We start from the raw sequence: 14,433 nt of genomic DNA on the forward strand, positions 1-14,433 counted from the left end.
GGAGCGGGGGCCCTTGGAGGTATACTGTATCGTTTGGACGGCTTTCGGAGAACTCATTGGATGGTTTCCATTTAGGACTCGGTTTGTCTAAACTCCCTCGATAAAATTCACGCGTACAAATGCCCCCAACCATTCTTCTTTTTTTTTTTTTTGTGGAAACGCGCAAGATGCGGGCCACGAGCGGGTGCTCCGCCGCCATTTGCTTCCAAGGGCCGCTTGAAACACGGGTCTCGTGCATTGGCGCATTTGACGCTACTTGCAAGAGAAACGTAAACAGATCCAGGGGTCTTTAGGTTTGTCTGCTGTTGTTCAGCTTTTTTCCGGCTTGAAAAAGGCTCCTCCATTCGACTAATGTACAACCTCCTTTGTTGCTTTAGATTTGGCAATATCGAGAGGCCGTGGCCGTTGAAATAAACTTTTCCTTGACATCAGACCTGGCGTGGTGACGGAGTTACTTTTTACCTAGCTTCCGGAAATGTTCTGTTCGAGTTACTCCCGCGACCACGTGACTGACGCTTCATTGCTACAGGGGTGTGACGTCAGCAGGCTAAGTTGTGTGCGCAGTAAACAGACTTGCGAACGGTGGCGCCAGTGTGCAAATAGCCCTCAAACCCTCCCGGTTCCCAACTAGACGGCTGGTTTCGCTGTATTTGCGAGATTGAATCTACGCGCAATGTTTGGGAAATGGTCGCTTATTGCCACCCTTGCATATAATTCACTTTTATGGTGAAAGAATCATGCGTAAAAATTTAGAACAAAATACCCGGACCTGAAGTGTGCCAGGACTGCCTAATAGATGTCGGAACTAAGTTTGTTGCCAAACAAAAAGCAAAAAAAAAGCGAATAAATACAATACACAATTTGTCTCGTTTTCTATCAGCCGCCTCGGTGGCTCCCCAATAAGAAATAAAGAAATAAAACCTCGGTGGCTGGCGAGGCGAGAGCGCCGGCCCACAGATCCGCAGATGGCGGTTTCGAATCCCGACCGAGGTGCCCGCAGTCTGACAGAGATTGACGGTTGCACGTCGAAAGGTCCCCAAGTGGTCCAAATTAATCCTCAGTCCTCCGCTGGGGCACGGTACAAGGTGCAAGGGAAGGTCCCGACAACCAGCTGGGGATGACAGCGCTGTTCGATTCAAACTGCGTACCTCTGCTAAGTCGTTAATATATATGGAAAAGGCGGCAATGTCGTCTTCCCCATATGCTTCGTGCAGTCTGCTTGCTTCGCTCGCCTGCCAAAGTGACTCTAGCGCGAGCAGTACGACAATGCCTTTTATTTTCTTTATTCATGAAAATTTAAGAAGAAATATTCTGAGATTGTATACCCCGTGGGATCTTCTTAGCTGACAGGTATATCTTTCAGAGCAACTTTCGACGATCGAAAACAGCCCGGCCAAAGCCGCCATTAACGAAGACACACCCAAACAGCCTCGATACACGTATACGTAACGCACGAACCGCCGGTTCTGGCACTGACGTTCCAGACGCTGCCATTAGCGGGTGCTCGTAACAGACGTGCACTTTTCGAAGAAAAAAAAAACAACAGAAAACGCGTTTTTTTTCTAGAGCCAGGAATCATAGAACGAGCACGCAGTCTCTCAAACTGCGATGGCGCTCTCGTTCAGTCTCGATTTCATCGAGATTGGACGACGTCGTCATTTTTAAATAAGTAAACATTAATCCTTCCCAACCTCTCTCGTTGCCGCGTGATTGGCGTGCCTGGAACAGGCAGCTCGCTCCTCGTTTGTTCGGGTAATTCAAGAGCGGGCCAGAATCTGAGATGGCCCGGGAACCCGCGTTCCTTCGTTTTTGTTCGCCTTTTCGGTGGTCTGGCTCGAGTCATTTTAGCGCTGTTGTCCGGAGGTTTTAGTGGATTTGATGCGGGTTGCTCTTTCTTATCCTATTCGCTTCGTTCTACCAGAGATAGCTTTTATGTTCTTTGATCGTTCACTTTTTTTTTTTTAAGCGAAAGCGTCGCGAACGATGCTGCGTTAGTCGGGTAAGTACCGCCGCGGCGCAAGATGTTGCCGACGGTGCACACAGCACGCACTCAGCGTAATGGAGACGGCTGTAAGGCACTTTTTCTCGTCTTTCCCGACAGCCGCGAGCTAACAGCACCTCGAATAATCGAAGCCAGTGCACTCGAATTTTGACGTCACCACAGGGAGGTATGGGGCGAAAACGCAGATAGGACACCGAGTGCTGGCTCGGCGCTCGGCTGGGCCTCGCGTCCAATCAACGCCTCGAAGGACGCTCGACAACACCGTCGGACTGCGTTGACCTTCCATTTGAGGAAGAGCAGGTCTGACTGCGCTTCTCGCCTTCGTTGAGTCGAGGAAATAGACGCGTTGTGCACGATATTGATTGTTCTCTACGCTTCGTCTTTATTGACGACCAAAGCGGACGCCGCTATCAGCCATGCCAGTCAGTCCGGCCTGGCGAGCGTATACCACCTGCACGCTCCGCGCCCCGCACCTCATTGCGCCCCTCCGGAAGGTCACGTGACACGTACGCGGCATTGGGATTGGCTGGGATGGCTGGATAGCGTCCGCTGCGCTCCATGCATGTACGGAAGCCGAGCGATCTTTGTTTCTTTTACCGCCATCTGCCGGAAGCCTTTGGAAGTTTCGATCATCCGGAGGCCACGACCTCAAAGATGGCGCTTTGTCTGTCGCTCTCGTGTTTCTTGTGCTTTCCTTCTTTTTTCTTTCTTTAATGCACATTCTGTGTGTGTGTTTCTTTTTCTTTTATTTGCACCGCTTATAGGCTTATTGTACTGATATATCACGGCCGTTTGATTGAGAATCAGAGCCCGCGTGGGACCGTCTACGGTCATAGAGGTACGTGCTGCCATATTTGATTTGATTCCGGTACGGTACAGTCGAGGATGAACCGAAATGTGTCGATTCTTGGCAACTGGACTAACCTACAGATAGGCCTTGCTTTTGCGAATTCGTTGTCTCTCTGTATAGCGTGTTTAGTGTGTGCAACGTAAGAAGGTGATTCGTCGGTGTACTTACAACAAAAAGAAAAAGAAAACGACTGTTTAGAGCTGTTTCATCTGTGCACGCTTGTCACTGCCGAATAAGGTCAAAAGAAAAGCCTCTCCCACAAAACTCTCTCCTCGTCACAATTGGTGGCACCCTCCTCTCCAGCGTTCGCTCTGCTAAAGTGAAAAAGACTGCGGGGCTTGTACCGCTCTTATTAATTAACTCGCAACAGATGGTCACTCCGGTCGATCGGGTTTTCCGCTTTCGTTGGCGACCAAGGTGGGAACCGTATATTTGACTTATTTTTTTTTTTTCTTTGCCGTGCTGAGTGACACCTTGTAACTTTGCAACGATAAAACGGGTGCGGAAACCTCGCGGTGTCGGAAGTCCCTTATCTCAGTATCCTGTATACGGAGAGCATTGACGGGACGGAAGAGAACTTGAGCAAGTAATATTTTGTTTGGTTCTCCCAATGCATCCTTTCTTTTGCATCGTTTTTTTTTTATCCTTTGTTTTTATTCAATAACGAGTCAGGGAACTTTTCACTGGACTTAACAACTTGCTACATGCCTGCCTGTCAAGCTTCTTTTTTATTTTTTTATAGAAACTATAGATGTAGGTTTCTTCGTTTCTGCCTTTTACCTGTATTACATGAAAAAAGATGCATCCCTAGTCTAAGAGAAATCGTAGCATCTCTACTGAAAAAAGAAACGTGGAACGGACGTCAGAAAAATACAGGCGAAACAAAACTGAACTTTGCGGACTGTAGTGCCGCGCGGGTGCGTTGAATTGCTGCGAACCCAGGACAACCGCTCATTCTGTTACGTCCTTTCTTTTTTCCCCTTGCCCAAAAAGTGCAGAAATTTGACAGGTGCGTTGAACGAGGTCATTCGTTTCCACTGGGGATGGTCGTAATATTGTACCAATACTAGTTCCAATAGATCAGATGGCAGCGCTAAACGGGTTGGGAAATTCAGTTGGATCGAAATTCCCCAGGAACTTCCAACGTCAAACGAGATGTGTCCCGCGAAGTGTCTAACCATGCTGCAAAATATTCGAAGATATTCTCTGCGTTACCCTTCAAACTGTGCGGTATTCGGGCAATCGAGTCTATCCAGCTTGATTACCGTAAGCTATATCCACACAGAAGTGTAAGCTGCTCATTCGTTATAAAACAAAGTGCGCGAAAATCAGCGACAGAAGGTGAAAGTACGATAACAAACGATCGCGCATTCACAACTGTAACTGTATCCATACCTTCGCTCGTCTTCTCATAGATTTGCCTTTTAGCTTAAATTCCTGCGCTGCCTCCAACAGGGAGACTTTTAATGTTTCGTTGTTGTCTTCTGTTAGCATTTTCGAGCGTTCATTATTGCCTTTTTTCGGGCCGAATAAACTGCGAGTGACGCGCATTGATTATAGGCCATATATGCAAAATTCTTGACAGCTATAATCGCCACGTCATTCAGAGCCGCCATATACATATATATTTTTTTTTCTTCACATCTACCAGCTGTGGACAAGGCGCATCTGCAATTAATTCGGTTTTCATGATATTATGACGATGTATTTGTACGCTCAGTGGGTCGCTCTTTATTTTTGATTGAAAGAAGAGAAAGACTGTTGCGTAATTCTAGAAAAGGAATTGTCAGCAACGAGGTCGCAACACTCGTTACTCAAACGGTGAACTGTGCCGTCCAGGTCAGCGCACAGTCTTTATCGAAGACGTTGTTGTGTGAAGGGTTCGTACTGGACTTGCAGTACGTGATCATATCTTAAATCTACGACTCCCACTTTGCCGGGACCATTGTCTCTCGGGCGAATCTATTGCTTCGGGAACCGCCCAATATATGGCGGAACTCTGATAATTAATCACAAGTACACTAGGTGGCGCTTTTCTTTTTGCCTATGTGGTCTATCGACTATACTTCGTTTCACCGTCACTTGGCAAAATTCGAACGCTACGGCCCCTTGGGGGCGAATCAGAGCGATGCAGGCGAAGCGCTTGACAGCGTATACCAAGGGAACAGGGGCGAGAGCGTAGCCCAAGCAGCTACGGAAGGAGGGACTCCCCTCTTACCCGGACCTACCGCCGAATTCAGAAACCTCACTCGAACTATACTCAAACTTAAGGGCCCCTCCACTTCCTCGAGGAAGGCGCGAGGGCCGGCGCTGGCCTATCGCGACGGCAGATCCGTCCTCGCGATTGGCCAGCGCCGGCCCTCGCGCCTTCCTTGAGGAAGTGGAGGGGCCCTTCAGTTTGAGTGTAGTTTGAGTGAGGTTTCTGAATTCGGCGGCTATATAGTGACACTAGGTCGCTATATAGTGGCTCTGCCCGGACCCACAGCGTTAAGGAGCGCGTGACGCATCTTCCCGTCACGACGTTGGCGTCGTGACGGGAAAATCCTGATTGGTCGTAGGGTCATGACGTCACAGCCACATGACCTCGTGCGGGAATTTCAAACAACCCAGAACGCTCAGATAACGTCACGCATGGAAGGAAAGTAATTAAAAGGTTAAATGTAATCCGAAATAAAGGTCGCCGCATGTCTCAAATGATTTCACTTTAAAAAAATAATTAATTTGCCTTAAAAAAAATTAAGAATTTTAGGCGGGAATTGAACTCACTGCCTTGTGATTGCGAGCCAGACATAGAGGCCACGCAGAGATATGATCACGTGCTGCAAGTACATGATTAGCCCGTCACTCAAAATTGGTGCAAGAGCGGCTTTTCCCTTCCTCTCCCGCTCGCGGCGTCGACAGCACTGCGCTCAACTCGTGAGACGGGGTCAGGTGTCTCTCTGCGACGCTCTGATTGGCTCACATGGGACCGTAGCCTTGGCCCTTTGTCAAGTTACGGTGAGACGGGGAAGCTGGGCTGTGTGTGCACGCTTCGCCGGCCTCGGGGATTCGCCCGCATGAGCGAAAGTGTCGTATGTGCGTGTGTGCACGCTTATACCTGCCACGACACGAACCTGCTAGAGCGATGAAGGATAATTAATCGCTAATTCGCGGTAAATGCCCCTCATCGGTCGGTTCGCGTTTTTGCATTCCTTTGTGCATATTATCTTTGTTTGTAGTTTGTATTGGATGAGGGTTTAAACAGAAGGCTCAATGTGGATCTGCCAATTTTCGTGGGGTTCTCTTCGTGTTTCTTGTGTTTTTTCGCATCGCACGCACTCTAACCTTATTTACGTTTTCAGCCGTGCATCAGCTCTCTTGGTGGAGCCTGAAAGAACACGTGGCGTCGGTCTTTTCTTGTTTGCTGCCCGTGTTGCAGCGTAATGAGATCGCGTGTTATGGTAATGGGCTGTACTTAGTTGTGTCAGTAATCGTTTGATGACTGACACGGCGCCGGCGCATCTGCTGTAGTCGCATAGGTGCGTGCTCGCAAACGGCGGCGCACCACAGGCAGCCACAGCAGACCAATAGGAGCGTGCGCGTCTGAATCTGGGATACGCCATGAGCCAGATTACCGGCATAGTTCGACGCGCGGTCGAACTATGGCGGTAACTTGGATAAGTAGGATATCCAGCGCTTTAAGTCTTACCTGTACGGTTCAAATACATATACGTATAGGTACGTAGGTAAAAAAAAAAAAAAAAGATAGGAAAAAGACATTTGCTGGTACAATTTTTATTCCATCGAATTTATTTTAAAAATTACGATTACACTAACAAACAAAAACAAAAGCCAAAACGCATTTTTAAATCTTCTTTTTTTTAACTTGGATGATTAATTTGATGAAGGGCTGTTTGTCGTTAACGTCCGCCTAGAACAACGGCCAACAGCAACAGATCGACGACACAGTCAGAGTCGCTGTAGTATAAGCTATACGTTTAACGCACGGGCACTCCATTCCCCGACTTTATTGTGGGCGCTGCCATTTTTGATGCTTACTGAAGAGAGGACGCAGTTTGTGGTTGTTACGATTCGCAAATGCCACTTTCTGAGCTTTAGGCATACGGTCGCTTTGCTCTGGCCCGAACTGTTTCGATGTTTCTGGAGGGCGGAAAACCGTTTCCTGCGATCTCAGATAAAGCTTCAGATCAGCGGCAAGAAATGATTTGAAGCATCGATGCGGTTCGAGTGTCTTTACTCTGAAGCTTATTTTGTGGCTCCAAACACAATGTTGCCGTATTTTTTTGGTATTGCCCGTTCTGGGTAACGACGGCTTTCAGTAAAGGGCGTATTATTTTGAGCCACTGTTCAGTTGTTTTTGCTTTTTTGTTTCAGTTTAATTTGTTCGGGCCATTTTATACTAGAAGTTGAGGCAGGGCTTCCATAATTGTAGTAGCCATGTCCTACAGATTTCACGTGGAGTACTTGAAAATATACTGCTCACAATTAAAACGACTTTCGTGTCCTTTGATCCGTTTATCGGTAAATATTATATTTATTTTTGTCATTAATTTACTCGAGTTAGACAATTGGGAATACGACAATATTACGCTCTGCCGAAAACGCCGTTATTTGTAAGAAGTAAACATTTAGAATATGTAAACCCCAATAAATGCAAAATTAGCGATACCAAAAAAAGAAAAAAAAAAACATTGCGAAGGACATTTTTTTGATTTTCACAAAAAATAGAACTCCGAAGTCCCAAAACACTTACACGTGCACCTCGTAACGTCATGCATTAAAAAAAAAAAAAAAAAAAAAAAGTTATACGAAAGTGTTTTGTTTACTAGTTGGACTTGAACCCTGCAACTCTGAGCTTACACGTCATGCTTTACGTAACCTTTAAAACGGGAGCTTTATTTTTTATTTATTTTTTTGTCAGAATTTCGGGATTGTTGTTGTTTTAGGCTTTTAGGCTCTGCAACTTGTTTAAATACAACTCCTAAGAGGTAAATATTTTCGTCACAGCTGCCCAGATACTCTAATAATGGAGAGCTCTAGTAGGTCGAATTTTCGTACAACGATATACTCGCACGTCCACCTCGAAACACGCTTTAAAACGCGGCACTAAAAAAAAAAAAAATAAATAAATAAATAAAAAAGATTTTTTAAACATTGCCGTTTTTTTATTTGATTTTCTCGGAACCGATTTAGAATGCTCCGATCCATTAAAAGGAAACTGAAACGGTTCTGTATTTGAGGAAAAGCACCGGTATCGTCTTCATTTGCCCCTCAGGATAACGAATATTAAAATTATATTTCAGGTTGACGTGCCAAGTATCCGCAACAGCACTTGCAAAGTACCGCTAAAGTACCCCTCCTTCTGGGCGTGTTCGGTGGGAGGAACAACTTTCAGCCGTTACACTCTGGTGAAGAAGGAAGACCAGCGGAGCTGTACAATGGAAAGTAGTGGCCGGCCGCAGGTCGGCAAGCCAGAGTGGAAAGGCTGCCGCCATCTATGAGCGACGGCGGCAACCAGATATGTGGCTTTCCGCCGTCGCTCATAGATGGCGGTAGGCGTCCAGAGTTCGGTGTCTTCACTTCTTTGCGGGGGACGCGATCCTGGGGAAACTAGCCCTTAACAGCTCGGCTGTAAAATTGTGATGTGTTAATACCGAGATTTCAGCGTTTCTGCACATTCCGCAAGCCTTGACCCGAGTAGCCAAAAACACTGCACGCTTTCCCTCAGGAGCAGCAGGCGCAACTTGGCAGCCGAAACCGCTGGCTATGACGTCACACCCAGCAGTTTTTTTTTTTTTTTTTTTTTTTTGCATTTATTTATACGTTCGGGTCAAATGCTCGTGATGTTAAAATTCACGGGATAAAAATACGCTAAAATTAATCTCTATCCTTTTGTTTTGTTTTTTCTTTTTAAGAACCACTTCAGTTTTCCTTTAAGGAGTCAGAGGCGAGCAAAGTTGCGCGCCGCACAGCGAAAAATTCAATGTGCGCGTCATCTGAAATTGGCACAGGGCAGAAATAATGTAATTTCTTGCGAATGGCATTCGCCCCCGAATCTAAAAAGTTCGCTGCCAGACGGAAACATTCGATGACATTAGTTGAAAATAACGTTCGCCCTCCGAATGAGTCTGGGAGAACTCATTAGCAGTTGCTCGTTTCGGACTAAGTGAAAAATCTAGATGTCATAGACTCGGGAAGACGAGCACGTGAAATTGTAATAATAGAAAGGGCAGCATACAATGCCGTTATTTATATGCATTATAAAATATATCTTGCCTTAAAGGGCTCCTGAAGAGAAAATAAATGTTTTCTTCAAACAGTCTGGTTGGGACACGCGTGTTAAAAAATTAATTTTACGCGAAAAAAAAAACAAAAAAAAACAGCAATATTGAGGGCGCGAGTCGCGATTTAGTCGGCAGTCACCTCTTTTCCACTTGTTTTCTCTCCGCATTTCGGGCGCGTGGAGGAGAGGAGGATCGACTTCGCCTTCACGTGGAGGTGGAAGGAGGAAAGACCTCGTTCAGGTCAAGAGCGAATGATCATTCCGTGACGCCATAAGTATTGCGCCCAGAATTTCAAATAAATCTCTCGTCGTCAATATTGCCCTTATTTTTTTTATTATTGCATAATTTATTTTTTTGACACGCGTGTCCCAATTAGGTTGATAAAAAAGGTACTTTTTTTTTTTTGTTTTTGAAGGGCCCTTTTATATAAGGAGGACCCATTTTTGTTTCTATCATTCGGTACTCGACGTCCTGGTAGCAGTAACGACAGTCTGGAAGCCAGGGGCGGCATTTTTAAATTTGGTCCCACCTGGTGCCAAATTCGATGAAGACAACGCTAATAAAAGCAACTAATAACATGCCCACGTTAAAAACTTAATTGGATTTGAATGATATTGAGGACATCGGGAATCTTGAAGCCACGTTTTCTCTTTCGAATACGGTACCCAAGTATTTTGCTACAGTGAATTAGCTTAATCATCACCATCGTGGCATTTAATGGTATTACAATATTGGGTGTGATACGGTCCAAGATTAATGTCATTCATAATTGGAAAGACATTCCCTGGAAATTATATTAATTTTCGCAAGTGACAGAGGTTGGTATAGACCCTTTTTTAAGGACGCCGCCATCTTGAGAATTGCGGCGCTGACGATTTTGTCTTGTGGCTAAACATTGCAAATACCGGCTGGTTCTGGCAGCGCAGCTATCCGGGTAGGCAACGGTGTGGGCATGGGGGAAATTTGGCTAGAGTTGGCTATGGTGGGCTACAATAACTTTACTAAAGTGGCGAAGCGGGCGAGTTGGTTCATGATATAAAATTTAAAAGCGCTAACAAAGACGAGGACAAAAAGGAAGGCGAACAGGACGAGCGCTCGTCCTGTTCGCCTTTCTTTTTGTCCTCGTCTTTGTTAGCGCTTTTAAATTTTATACAAAAACTTGGCTGGAACTTGGTGCGGTTGAATCGAGCTGGCTAATGACAGGCCTTCACCTTGTTTCCTCGAAAGAACGAGGACAAAGACGTTGGGGTGTTTTGATTGAGTTGCCACAACGAAGGCAGGCATGCGCAGTTAAATGCAGTCTATGTAGGTAAACTCTCACATTTGATAGCTGCACCTTGAGTGGCGGCCATGTAGACCTTTTCATACCCTCTTCACATGGTATGGAGCAGATACGATATTGTGCTAAGAAAAGCAGAAATTGATCATTTTGAAAATGTAAGCATTAAGATGCAACTAAAAAACATAATTGTAGAGATAGAGCTGTGGAATAAAGACTAGAACCGCCCAAAAGTTTAAGTACCACTTATTAATAGGCACTTTTAGCAGACCGTTGCCGTGTTCCGCGTACCGCACTACCGGAGCCTTTGAAGCATGCTTTTGAACGCGCGCCCCGAGGTCACAGTACCACCCGGGCGCGCGCTTAAAAGCCTGCTTCGAAGGCTCCGGTAGTGCGGTACGCGGAGCACGGCAACGGTTGGCTAAAGCTCTCCAATATTTTAATACTGTCATCTAAAATAATCCCGAGAAACATTGCTATCTTTGTTGTTGTTCACTGGAAATTCTCATTTTCGTGCATTCGCCGAGGCGTCCAAGAAAGTTGGGGATGGTTGGCGACGAGATATTTCGGTGGCTCCCTCTCAAATGCCCATCTGTGACGTCACGACCATAATTATCGATTTCCAGCGAAGATTTCGATGGTCCCTGTACAATGCACTAGGCGTTCCTCGTATGAAAGTGGAATTCGTTATACTCGAGACATCATACTAAGCATTTGGGCAATAGTGGAAGGCCGACTACAGCCACGCCTTTGATCGCGCACGTCGCCACTAGTGACAGAATTGACTAGGGCAGAAACCTCCGAAGTGTTTCCAGACCAGGGAGTCTCGTCAAACACAGAGTTGGAGCCAAAAGTTAGCGTCGTGCGCCGATTGCCCTTCTTGGACAAAAGCACGCGGCGGCGGCGTTGCGAGTGTCTAATCGGCACGCCCCATCCACTTCAGCTCCAACTTTGCGTTTGATGAGTTTAGTGCCTCAATAACTAGTTTATCTGAGAACCGTGGCAACATCCACCGAGCACGCGGCTGTTTTTGTCAACGAGACTTGTATACTCTTCTTTGCACATCATGCATGCCTACCTCTGGAGTCCATATCTTCCACAATGTTGCACCTAGGGGGTACGACGACAGATACGACGTTGCCGCCGCAAAACACAACTTTGCCTTTTTTTTTTCGGAAAAGGGGAAAGGGGGGGGGGGAGGGATTTGTCGCGCGCAAATCTCTCTCTCTATGTATATGTTTCCCTCCCTTTCTTCGGGGTGTTGTGAAGATTCTAACGAGATGTTCTCTTGCATTCCGCTAGCGTCGAGAGCTCGTGAGCGATCGTCCCTCCGTTAGGTGGGATCCTTTGAAGTGCCGTCGTTGTTTTTCGTCCCTGCAGCATTCAGCGAGCGACGGAGTGCGTTCCGGGATTTCCATAATTTACTCGCGACTAAGGAAAAAAAAAAAAAAAAAGATACCCGAGGAACTGAGTGTGGGGCGCAGGATCCAAACTGAGTTACCCGGAGAAGTTTGGAGGTCTTTCCTTCTGTTATCCTGTTTGCGAGACGTTTTAGACCAATGGGGACGGGGTGACGCGTGCGTGCTGCGTGTGTCTGTACGCGCGCGCGCGCTCTTTTTTGCTAGACTGTTTGTTTATTAAGAAGTAGCTGAGTTTGAGACGTCCCTGCGTGCTTGTCTGTTTTGTTTGTTCATTGTTCTCTAGTCTCAGCTAATTTGGGAAAGTTGTGTATCAACTTGCCTGCCTCTTCCCCTTCGCCAATTTCGAGAATCCGTTTCCCACTTGAACATTCGAAAGAGACGTTTGCCGTCGCAGCAGCAACTGCCTCTTTTGGCAACGTTCCATCGCAGTTCCTGTTGTAACGCTCAACCTGGAGCCTACATACGTACGCAGTTATACGTCTGACGACATTTTTAAGTGAACCTCGTCTATTGCACTCTAACGACAGGAGTTCAAAGCAATACTCGAAGATACTAAGTTACGTTCAATTTTGTGGTTGTTAGAGGTAGACGAGTTATTGAAGTCAATACTGACGACTGACGACGATGTTCTAAATCTTACAGTCATTACTGTTTTTACCCACGTATTAATTTCGAAATCGACGAACCCGCCGCGGACTGCTGGTGCCACAGGCTTCATTACCCGAAAAGGAAAGTGCTTGTTGCGGCCACCTCTTCCTCCCACGCGCTGCGCCGAGTTCGAGTACAACCTCACGGTCGAGGCCATCCGATCTCTGTCAGACTGTCAGTGAATTATGCTGCGCGTGTGTTCGCGCAGTGTCAAGTTAGCTTCAATGGGCTTCTTGTGTCTGTGCCGTAGATGAGGAATTTCGCCAGTGAAGTACAACTGCTCTACCCTGCGGGATCGTTTACGTGCTTCGTGTAATATACGACCGCAAGCCGCGGTACGCGATGCTCACCCATATTGAAACGGAAAACATGCGCACGCCCACATTGACGTTTCTACGTGCCTCGCTGCTCTCATTTGGTAAGAGGGACTTTCCACCAACAAAAACAAGCACGCCGAGACCTCCAACGAGGTCCGGCGATTCGCTCAATTATGCTAACTGCAAAACGAAGTCGGGACCCCCATCCCCGCGACGAAAGCAGGGCGCGCGTTGCCCGGGCCGACGACACCACCCACGGGCGGAGTCCTCCGGAAAAGAATTCGGAAAGCAAAAACATTCACCAAAAAAAAAAAAAAAAAAAAGCCTGAACTTGCGGAGTCAGCCGTAAGACAATGTGACCCTGAAAAACAAGGCCGCACGGGCAGGACTTCGCGTGATTTTTCAGATTTGTTTAAAAGTCTAACACCAACGCGGTTTGTGCAGGTGAGTTATACGGGGGACATAATATAAATTGTTACGATAAGTCAGATATTTAACCAAAGTTACCGCTCTTGAAGCAGGCGCAAAGCTGGCAGTGGCGGAACGCGATGATAATCTAATTATCCGCGTTTTGCCAGTGCCGGCTTTGCGCCCTCTGCACGATCTGGTACCTTTGGTAGTTTCCCACGAGCTTCAAGTCGTTCTAATAAGAGTGGATTTAGTGGTTTTTGATGACGCTCTCTAAGTTTCTAATTTGTTGTCGTCTCCGTGAAACGAAGTTATCTCTGGGCAACTAACTAGACGAAGCGTCGCATCCATTGAATGCAATTCCCTCCACGCCAAAACAAAAACAACTTGATTTTTTTAGTTAGTTATTTTCTTTTCCTTTTAAGATCAGTTAATATCTTCCTTTTTCTTTTGAGATCTGTCTTGATTGGAATAGCACATTACTTTTCTCGTTTTCGTTTCTTTTGCGTTTTGATTTTGTTGTAATAAGACATTACGCAGCTGACGATTGAATTCAAAGGTAGAAATCGAGCTCAGCGGTCGGATTTTTTCAGAAGTTATTTTTGCTCGTGTTTCTAAATCTTTTTTTTTTTTTTTCATGTGAAAGTATTTAGTACATAGACAAACGAAATATATATATATATATATAATTTTCGGAATTATTTTTGCGGGAAAGGCTCGATCTAAATCATCGTAGTGAAACTAATCTGGTTCCGATCACGATTTAGATCATAATGATTTTTATTCTTCACCCTGGTCCCATATATACCTCTGACTGTGGATTTTCCTTAGGTCCGAGCAATTCCCGGACGTGGGCTGCTGGCATCCGTCCACAGGTGTCGCATTACCTAACCTCTGAGATACCTGTTTCCCCGAGAGGGGTTCGAGCAAAACCGCTTACAAGGCCGTATTGCTGGGTTTTTCTGCGTCACATGGCGGAGGCCAGCGCTGCCGGGACACACGTTAAACACGAGTGCTACGTCGGCGTTATGCAGGGGAATCAATCAGAACACGAGTCTGAGCCGAACACAGCACTTGTGTTCAATAAAGTAAAAAAAAAAAAAAATGCATGTTTTTTTTTTTTTTGCGTAAATTATGCTGTTTTGTATTTTTTGTCGATTTGTATACCGCGTAATTAGTGACCAAACAACCCTTTTTTAGATATGCCGTCGGAGTACTATTAAA

The 14,433-nt window shown here is 46.0% G+C and overlaps 1 protein-coding gene across 1 annotated transcript in view; it reads left to right on the forward strand.

Annotated features, from left to right (window-relative positions):
- Nucleotides 1-2,710: 2,710 nt before the first annotated feature.
- The window catches only part of LOC121836820 (cytochrome b5 reductase 4-like), an 82,913-nt gene continuing 71,190 nt past the window's right edge, over nt 2,711-14,433 (forward strand). The window contains exon 1 of the mRNA XM_042292049.1: nt 2,711-2,840. The gene's annotated coding sequence lies outside the window, so the exon portion shown is untranslated. The remainder of the gene's footprint in view (nt 2,841-14,433) is intronic.

The sequence above is a fragment of the Ixodes scapularis genome, unplaced genomic scaffold (genome assembly GCF_016920785.2).
Source record: "Ixodes scapularis isolate PalLabHiFi unplaced genomic scaffold, ASM1692078v2 PGA_scaffold2__306_contigs__length_199485367, whole genome shotgun sequence".
Lineage (NCBI taxonomy): Eukaryota > Metazoa > Arthropoda > Arachnida > Ixodida > Ixodidae > Ixodes > Ixodes scapularis.